General features: G+C 52.7%; 1 long non-coding RNA gene across 1 annotated transcript; it reads right to left on the bottom strand.

The window, feature by feature from the left end:
* Nucleotides 1-2,683: 2,683 nt before the first annotated feature.
* Nucleotides 2,684-9,152, bottom strand: LOC113220473. The gene is made up of 3 exons (XR_003307343.1): nucleotides 8,376-9,152; nucleotides 7,970-8,008; nucleotides 2,684-7,016 (listed from the first exon to the last, which is right to left on the bottom strand). It is a non-coding gene; the product is annotated as an uncharacterized LOC113220473 (long non-coding RNA).
* Nucleotides 9,153-9,158: the final 6 nt, after the last annotated feature.

The raw sequence follows: 9,158 nt of genomic DNA, 5'->3' as shown, positions 1-9,158 counted from the left end.
TTTCTTTCTTTCTTTCTTTTTGAGACAGAGTCTCGCTCTGTCACACAGGCTAGAGTGCAGTGGCGTGATCTCAGCTCACTGCAAGCTCCGCCTCCCAGGTTCAAGCAATTCTCTGCCTCAGCCTCCCCAGGAGCTGGGATTACAGGCGCCCGCCACCACGCCCAGCTAATTTTTTGTATCTTTAGTAGAGACGGAGTTTCACCATGATAGACAGGCTGGTCTTGAACTCCTGACTTTGCGATCCACCCGCCTCGGCCTCCCAAAGTGCTGGGATTACAGGCGTGAGCCGCTGCGCCCAGCCTCTTTAGCTTATCTGCTGTAACTACTAGATGATTTTGGCTTTAACACATCAGTGACAGGGACGCTTTTCATGCACGCATGTTAGCAATGGCTCTTTCCAGCAGCTACGTTTTGTTTCTGGGTTGCTGGTAGATTTCCGCAGTCTCGTGTCACATCTGATCATTTGTATCGGTTTGGGGAAGGAGGCTTTATCTCTGTTTTCATTTTTAACTTTTTAGTTCTTTCAGGATCTGATTTTTTCTTTTCACCAAATTTCTTCTGTTTCCTGCATGATGCTCATCTTTCCTCCCAGGGTTTCTTATGACAGGATGCCTGTGTCATTCACACACCATAATACATTTTAGCCTTAAACTGTTCCCAGAAAATGTCATATTTTATGTACATTTCTCTATTTGGTTCTCTCCAGTGATTCCCTTTCCTTTTCCTGCAAGATCCTATGTCTTGCTGGGAAGATGCTCTTCCAGATTGTGATGAGGATAAAAAGATTCCCTTACATAGGGGATGGTTGTCCCTCGGGTCCCCTGTCTCACTGGGCTTGAGATTACCATCACAGGAGACAGGATTATATAGAGACTGCAAACCGGATCAGTGGTTCCCAAAGTAAAAGGAATGCTGCAGCAGAATCCCCCATATGCTTATTTTAAATGCAGATTCCTGGGCCCCACGCAGACCCATTCATCTCTGCAGTAGTGCCTGAAATCTGCATTTTGACAGTACCTCCAGGTAATTTCTATGCACCCGAAAGCTGAACTGCTAGAAAAGAAAGTCTCTCTCCAGGTGGGAGCAGTATCTGTTCTGCAGGGCAGGGGACGGTCTGAAGTTGAGGGTGGCCGTCTGCAGCTACTCCAACATGTATCACTGCTGCCTGAAGAAATAGCCATCTAATGTCTCCTTCCCAGGATCCTCGTTCTAAGGTGTCAAAATGATGTCTCAGTCTTCCTCTCTGGAACTTAACTTTGGTTTTCATAAACAGCGAGTGCCATAATCACCACGTGTACCATTCCGTGGTTGAGGGTTTGGGTGGACTCAACAAATGTTCCCATTTCAAATCGAGAAGACCACTGAGGTCACTGGAACCAGCCATAGAGCCCCCCCAGGCCTGCAGAGCAGCACCATCTCACCAGAACCAGCTATAAAATCAACACCTCATTCCCCCAGGAAATGTAAGAGGAGGACAGGCTCCATGAAGCAGGGAGGACATTTGACTTTTGCAGTGGTGAATTTTACATATCCACTTGACTGGGCTAAGGGATGCCCAGATAGCAAGCAAAACATTTCTGCATGTGTCTGTGAGGGGCTTCCAGAAGAGATGAGCCCTTGAACCAGTGGACAGAGTAAATAAGACCCACCCTCACCACCGTGGTTGGGCATCATCCAGTCTGATGAAGGCCTGACACAAAAAAGTGGAGGAAAGGCAAATTAGCTCTCTCCGCTCGAGCTGTGTGGAGATCCACCTTCTCCCACCCTTGGGGGTCAGTGCCCCTTGTCCTCAGGTGCTCAGACTTAGACTGGGACATATGCCACCAACCCACCAGTACTCGAGCTTTGAGTTGGACTAGAACCACAGCCAAGCCAGCCTTCCTACAAGCTGCTCCCACTTGATGACCAAGTCTAACAGGGAGGGTAACTTAAGACTCTTTCTTGTGATATACGGGGCTCCTCAGGTGACGGCTTTGGCTAGAGTACTCCCCGGTGGCCTTTCTGAACTTCTTTTTTTTTTTTTTTTTTTTGACGGAGTGTCACTCCGTCACCCAGGCTGGAGTGCGGTGGCCCTATCTGGACTCCTGAGCTCAGGTGATCTGCCCACCTCGGCCTCCCAAAGTGCTGAGATTACAGGCGTGAGCCACTGCACCCAGCCTTTTTGTTGTTGCTGTTGTTTTGAAACACAGCCTCAGTCTGTTGTCCAGGTTGGTGTGCATTGGTGCATTCACAGATCACTGCAGCCTTGACTTCGCAGGCTCAAGTGATCCTCCTGTCTCAGCCTCCTGAATACCTGGGACCACAGGTACACGCCACCTACCCAGCTAATTTTTTAGCGTTTTTTTGGGGGGTTTTGGTGGGTTTTTTTTTTTTTTTTTTTTTTTTATTTTTTTTTGTACACATTGGCCCTCACTATGTTGCCCAGGCTGGTCTCAAATCTTTAGGCTCAAAAGATCCTCCTGCCTCAGCCTCCCAAAATGTTAGGATTATAGGTAGGAGCTACCATGCCCGGCCACTTTTCTAATTGTCATCAGTGTTTTAAACATCAACAGTTAATGTAAATGTTTAAAAATACGTTTCAGGCTAAAGTAACATATCTATTGGCCAGAGAATATGCAACTTCCAGTGAACTGAAAAGTGACCCCCAGGCCCAGCGTCCCATGCAAAGAAGTCTGAACCCTGATGGACACAAAATATGTTATTTATTGTCAATCTCTGCAAAGACACATTTAAGCAACAAAATATACATTTGTCAACCTTTTAGAATTTGTTTTGTACATTAACAAATACAATGTGCTACCATAGCAATAAATTAAATGTACATTATTTACATTACATAGGCAGTTGGGGTCTACGAATCACCTCCTCAGTAAGAGGAAAGAAAGGAAAGTCGTCGTCACGTGGAGCATCACTTCCAAGCCACAGTTCTTAGGTTCGACCACACAGGGGAATCTGCACACTCACATGCCAGCAGTCCCCGAGCTGGAGTGTCCAAGGGTAACACCCAAGACAAGAGAGAGCTGCACGCATGCTAAGGGGCAGAAAGGGGGGTTTCACGTTGCCAAGCAGAAATGTCACAAAATCAAAGACGATGGCAATTAAATTCCAGTCTTCCAGCCAAATGCCCCCCTCCCCAGGGCTGGTAAGGCACAGGACAGAGCCGCTGCCACAGCCTCTCACTCGGCAGGGCCCTGCTGCCCTTGGCCCTAGTGGGGCTTGTCTTCCCCCTCCCAAAGGGGCACATGGTCCAGCTGAAGGGAGGGAGACGTGGGATCGGGGTGGACAAGGGGCTGGCGGTAAAACAGAGCTTGGTGAAAGAATACCCCAGCCAGCCCCAGCAGGCTGCAGGATCAGCCTTGGCAAACTTTACTGGCCTCCCCTTGCCTCGATAAGGGGTAGCTAGAGGCTGGGGGAGGAGCCGAAGGGTCCTGAGCATGGCTGGCCTGGTCCCTGCTGGCCGCCTGTAGCCATGAGATCGACTCGAACCCCCGACTGCTCAAAACAGATCCGTCTCTACTGACTTCGAAAGCAATAAGAAAGGTAGTGTTTGAGTTGGCACCTTCAAGGGTCAGGGGAGGAAAGTAAAAGAGGCTCTTGTCCTGCCTTGTCACGGGAGCCTGGGTTTCTATCAACCACCTTCGTTTAAGAATCAGGGAGAAATGAAGAGTTTTTCTTTGACCACTTCGCCTCTTAATTTAGGAAAAAGGAAGCTCTTTTCCTTATGCTGGAAACAGCACAAGGGTTGGTGAAGAGCATCTTTTTCCCTGGCCTCCACCCCCATGACACGCTGGAGCTGAAGAACCGGTCCCACTGAGGAACAGTTCACCGAATCCCTTTCCCTCCTCGTTTTCTTGATTCAAGCTGCATCCAAAGCCCCAGGGTCTTCACTGAAAAATCCAAGAGACTCTCCCTTCTGATGAAAAAGAGCAGAACCTGAGGCTTCACCAGCATCCTTGACTGCTCACCTCCAAGCCAGCGCCAAGGCAGCAGCTAACTGGTTTCCCCAAAACCCAGGGCCCCAGGGAACGCAGTCACTTTTCAACTAACCACGTAGGTGGTGCAGAGGAAGGGACACTGGGTTGAGGGTTCTAATCCCAGCTTTGCCACCAGCCAGCTGTGTGACCTCAAGCAAGTTATTCCCCTCACCTGGGCTAAGATTTCTCATCTGGATGATGACATGGTTGGATGAGATGCTAAAAGGAACCAGCAGGCTTGGGTGTTGAGATGATGCCGACAAAGCTGAACCACTGAACCTTTTTCAAGAAACGGCACTTTTACATTAATTGGCATAGACAGACACTCTCGTTAAGACCTATCGCGAGCTTTTCTGCACCTGTTTTTAAGCATCAACTGAGCTGGAGGTATATGGGTGGCCCCACAGTGCCTGAAAAGTAGTTTCTTCAGTGAGTCAGGCAGTTCCCAGAGCCAGAGATGTGTCCCGGAAAACACCCCCTCGTGGAGATCACAGTGGAAACGCCTCAAACACCAGCAGGAGCACCATCTAGATGAGCCTAGTCACAAGGGCCAATGAGGCTTGAGCAAATCTTTGAGCCCCAAGACTGGGCGCAGCATAAAGGGAAAGATATTTTAGATCATAGCAGATGTAGGGACAGCAGTGTGGGGGAGCAGCCCTCTAGGAACACGAGCTGCCTGCCGCATGGTCTAGAGGAGCGAGGGAGGCTGGGCCATCCTTGTTCTCCTCCTCCCTCCCAGCACTGGCACCCTGGGTGGGCTGGAAGCGCACACTCTGGAAGCCACAGGATGGAGCTTCTAGAGATAGCGGGGCGTGGCCGGAGGGATGAGGCATTTGGGATCCTGTTCAGAGCAGTCCAATAGCAAACCAGGGGTGGAGACCCCATCTCAGGTCTGTGCTTCTCTGAGGGCCACCCAGCCATCCTGCCTACCAGCTCAAGAGACAGGGACAAAGCCCTCTGAGGAGGCAGCAGGCAGCAAGGGTCAGCCAGCGCAGTGGGGACAGGCAGGTATGGGATTCCCAAATGGGACAGCGTGGTGACAACCCGGAAACCCCAGAGGACCCCAGATGGCAATGTGACATGGCCCATCCACCAAGCAACTGCAATGCTGGCTTCCCAGAGAGGCAAGCCAGAGCCCTGCATCTGTTCTGAAAGAAATGCAGTTTGACCTTCCCAGTGCCTCCAGAAGCCCAGCCAACAAAACACGGCCAGAATGTACGGGCCTCGTTCCAGCAGTAAGGGCTCCTATGGTGACTTTTCATAAAAGCTAAACAGATGGATATTTTATTGACCTTCTAACAAGAATAAATTTTACTAGACTAGTACTTTGGGAAAAGTAGTAGTGAAGGGAGAGCTCCTGTCCAGCCTGCAAACAGGATTCAATCATTCCCACACACGTGGCGGGGAGGAAGGATCACCATGTTGCTCGAATGGCAGAAGCTATGGGGAAAATTTCACAATGTCAGTAAAAAAAAAAATGTAGTATTTATATCTTGGGCATAGGTCCAGATCCCTACAGGAATAAAGCATTCGGCTAGAAATCCTTGTCATCGGTCATGGGGCAGGTGCCCAGCCGGTGTCACTCCGCAGCCCTGTCTGCCCTGAAAGCTGCTCTTCAGGCTCATTTTACCTGGAGGGTGCCCACCTTAACCCCAGCCCAGGCCCATCAGCAGAGAAGCCCACAGTGCTGCAGACTCGGAAGGGGGAGAAGCCAGGAGGGGCTGTCCTTGGAGGTGAGCCGGCTGTCCCAGCAAGGGGGCTCTGCTGAGGGTGGGAGTGGCAGGTGGGTCACAGGGTCTGAACCACACCCAGATGGGGCCCGGGTTGCGGGAACCCTTCAGATGTGACAGCTGCCTACAGACCCGCAGCTGGAGAGGGGAATAGGATTGAGGGGGTCGAGTCCCAGATACAGCTGCCAAAGGGCACAGTAGCTGGACTAGGCCCCCCAAGACTCCAGGGGCATAAGCTGCTGAGGGCAACTGTGCCCCTTCCCCACCCAGGGGCCTGATCAGAACCCGAAAGTCATCCCCCACCTCACCTCTCCCGTGGCGTATGTGGGGAGGGGAGGTAACTGCATCTTCCTTGAACCTCCACTGTCAGCGGAGACCTGGGCTCCGGCCTGGCCCTCAGGCCCTGAGGTTCTCCTCAACCAACACAGCAGCATCCCAGCACTGGCTCCTTCGCTCTCCCTGAATTCCTTCTCACTGCTGGCTTCCCACCCCCTTGTGGGAAAAATACCTCCTCAAAGGGAAGAGACTGCCTTAGGGCTGCCCCCCACACCCCCCCTGCCACAGCAGCCACAATCAGGAGAAACTGGGTGGAACCCAAAGTTCCTGCCACAGTCCAGGAAGTGTCTGGGCCCATCCAGCTGTGTCTCTGAGCTGGAACTGGCTGGAGCCCCGCTCACAGTACACTGGCAGCAGGGCCGGAGCAGCCCTGGGTCTACGTCAGCAGATGGGAAAGATGCTCAGCACAGAAGCAGATAGACGGTTTAGAACTCCAGAGATAGGGGGGGCAATAGTGCCGGATTTTATCAGAATGGCCTCAAGGATGCTACGAATCTTGGCCCCTGGGAACATGACGCCTCCACCACCAAGTGCATTCCCGGTAGTAAAGCCTACCACATCCAGGAAGGCACTGCCCCATGGCCAAGACCCTCACCGAGGCTCTGCTCCCTCCCCCAACTCTGTCTCTGAGGCAGACCAGCTCCCCAGTCACTGCTGAGCTCCCCCGAGATCCCCCTTTGCCCAACTCTCTTTTCTTCTCCAGGCTGAGCAGGATGACAAAGGACCCGGACATCACACTGGGAGGTCAGGAGCGGGAGGAACCTGAGGAAGAAGGCCTCGCCCAGAGATGGGAGGTGCTGGGAGGGCATGTAGATGAGGGCGGAGGCAGGGCTGTGGCCAGACTGGGACACCTGGACCGACAGCACGTCTGTGGGCAGGTGGCCGGGGGGTGGCGGGGCTGGGACTGTCAGGGTCATCGGCGGCACTCCCAAACTGCTGGAACAGGAGCCTTTTCCAGGACAGAAGAGGGGCTTCCCTGAGGAGACAAGGAGGAAGGAGGCGATGAGCGAACATTCCGCACAGGAAGGAGGGGACGAGGCAGACGCCGGGAGGAAGCGGTGGGGAACGCGCCTGCCATGGTTACAGCTCATTGGATACACTTAGGAGCGGGGGGCACCCGACGTAAGGGCGCTCCACCTTGCGTGGCCCGAGAAGCTGCGCGTAGCCACGGCTTTGGTGGGCAGTGGCATCCCGAGTGCATGATGGGAGCCGGGGGTGAAGGTCCACTTGCCCATGTCTTCTGCTTTTTCATAAATCAGGTTGAACATAAAGTGGGTTCGGTTGTACCCTCCCCTTTGGCTCTAGCTGTGACTCCAATCCCTGGAACCACATGTGGGGAGAGGGCTGGGGGCTGAGATGGGTCTCTGGTGCCTTCCCCAGCGGAAATCCAGGCCTTGATGGGGGCAAGCTAGACCCATGGCCGCTTTCCTGAAACCGCGTAGCCCCTCAAAGCAGGCAGGGGCAGAGGCCTCCTGGGGTGCTCCCTCACAGTGCTGACTGCCAGGGGCATCTCCCAGCAGGGAGGGAGGACACACCTCAGCCCAGGGCCTCCGCCAAAGACACAAGGAGGGAACAGCTGGCTGAGGGCAGGGGAGCAAGGCAGCACTCAGGAGCTCCTCCCTCCTGGGTCAGAAGCGGGCTTGGGCAACTCCCCTTCTGCCTGCGGGAACCAGACTCCATCCGTGCAAGGGAGGCCTATCTAGTACGTCTGGTCCAGTGTTACTGGGAACCCCCTTTCCATCTGCACACAGGCCATCTGCCCCTCCTTTCCTGTCGCACGTCTTCAGGGGCGAGGCAACTCTTTGGACCTCCCCAGCTGGCGGCATTTCTCCGGCCGTTCTGAGGTTACGAGGCCGCTAGCACCCTGATGTAAAAGACACACGTCCCCCTCCTCCCGGCCACAGCAGGACAAACATTCACTCGACCCACCTTGAACAGGCGAAGGACTCCGCTTTCAGATTAGTGACCCTGTTTCAACAAAAATCCATACCGGAGTTTAAAATAACCAGACAGCACAGGCCCCTTCCACCGCAGCTCTGTGCACGTAGCTCTCAACAGTCTGGCAAGCTCAGGAAGGGACTCGGGACCCCAGGAACCAGCCCTTCCCACCTCACATCTGGACCTGGTCGCATCCAGAGGTGTAGCTCTAACTCAGGAGTGGTGGCCAAGGTGGCTGGAACACCGAGCCATGGCCTGCACCTGCTGGAGCCAGACCTCCCCAGAGCTTCCCCTGCCTCCTTCGGGGGAGCCCCCTCTGGGATGTCTGAGCTCTCTTCCTCTGGCCTCTGCAGGAAAGTGGAGTGTGGGGTGTGGGAGGTGTTCACTGCGGCCTTACCGCACCAGAGCTGGCGTGGCTGAGCTTGTCAAAGCGGAATTTCAGGTTCGATCTTGGGGAGTTTCTGCTTTTGGCATCTAAGAAAAAGAAGAATGGCTGTGAAAGCAGGGTGGAGCTGTGGAGGCCACTGGGGCTGCGTGTGGGGACTGGCCAGGGAGGCCAGGGGAAGGGGGCCTCCTGCCCTCCACCAGAACTAGGCGCTCCAGCTGACCTGTGCCGACCCAGGAGAACCAACTCCTAGATTGTAGAATTGTGGTGAGCTGGTTGTTCAACTCAGGCCATTTTTAAAAGCTGAATTATATATAAGCTTACAGTTCAATACATTATATTCAACAGAGGTAATGAATACTTGAAATTCGTCACTTCCTTCTTGTTTTTCTGTTTTACGCTTATCTGTGCTCTTAAATCTATTGTATCCACGTGGTAGAAACACCCTAAAGATGGTGGCTACAGTGTGTCTTCTTCCCAAGTCCATGTTTGAGGACGTCACATCCGTAGCTTGAGATCAGCCACCACAAGCGTATTTACACCACAGGAATTGGCACGTGCTACAAATCATGCTTGATTTATTGTTTTGTTGTCTAGACTTAAGGAACTAATAGAAAAAAAGGAATGTACATTAAACTTCAAAACATGTTGCGTCTACATTGTGAATGGCACAAAAGAAAACTAAGTGAGTATCCTTCCCGGTTTTGAAAACTTTTCTCAGATACAGCAAAGAAATTACTCATGTTACTGACGAATGAATGAAGTTCTCTTAATATAAAATACTCATGGCCGGGC

The sequence above is a fragment of the Piliocolobus tephrosceles genome, chromosome 16 (genome assembly GCF_002776525.5).
Source record: "Piliocolobus tephrosceles isolate RC106 chromosome 16, ASM277652v3, whole genome shotgun sequence".
In the NCBI taxonomy this organism is placed as follows: Eukaryota; Metazoa; Chordata; class Mammalia; order Primates; family Cercopithecidae; genus Piliocolobus; species Piliocolobus tephrosceles.
This window is presented reverse-complemented; position numbering and strand designations above follow the sequence as displayed.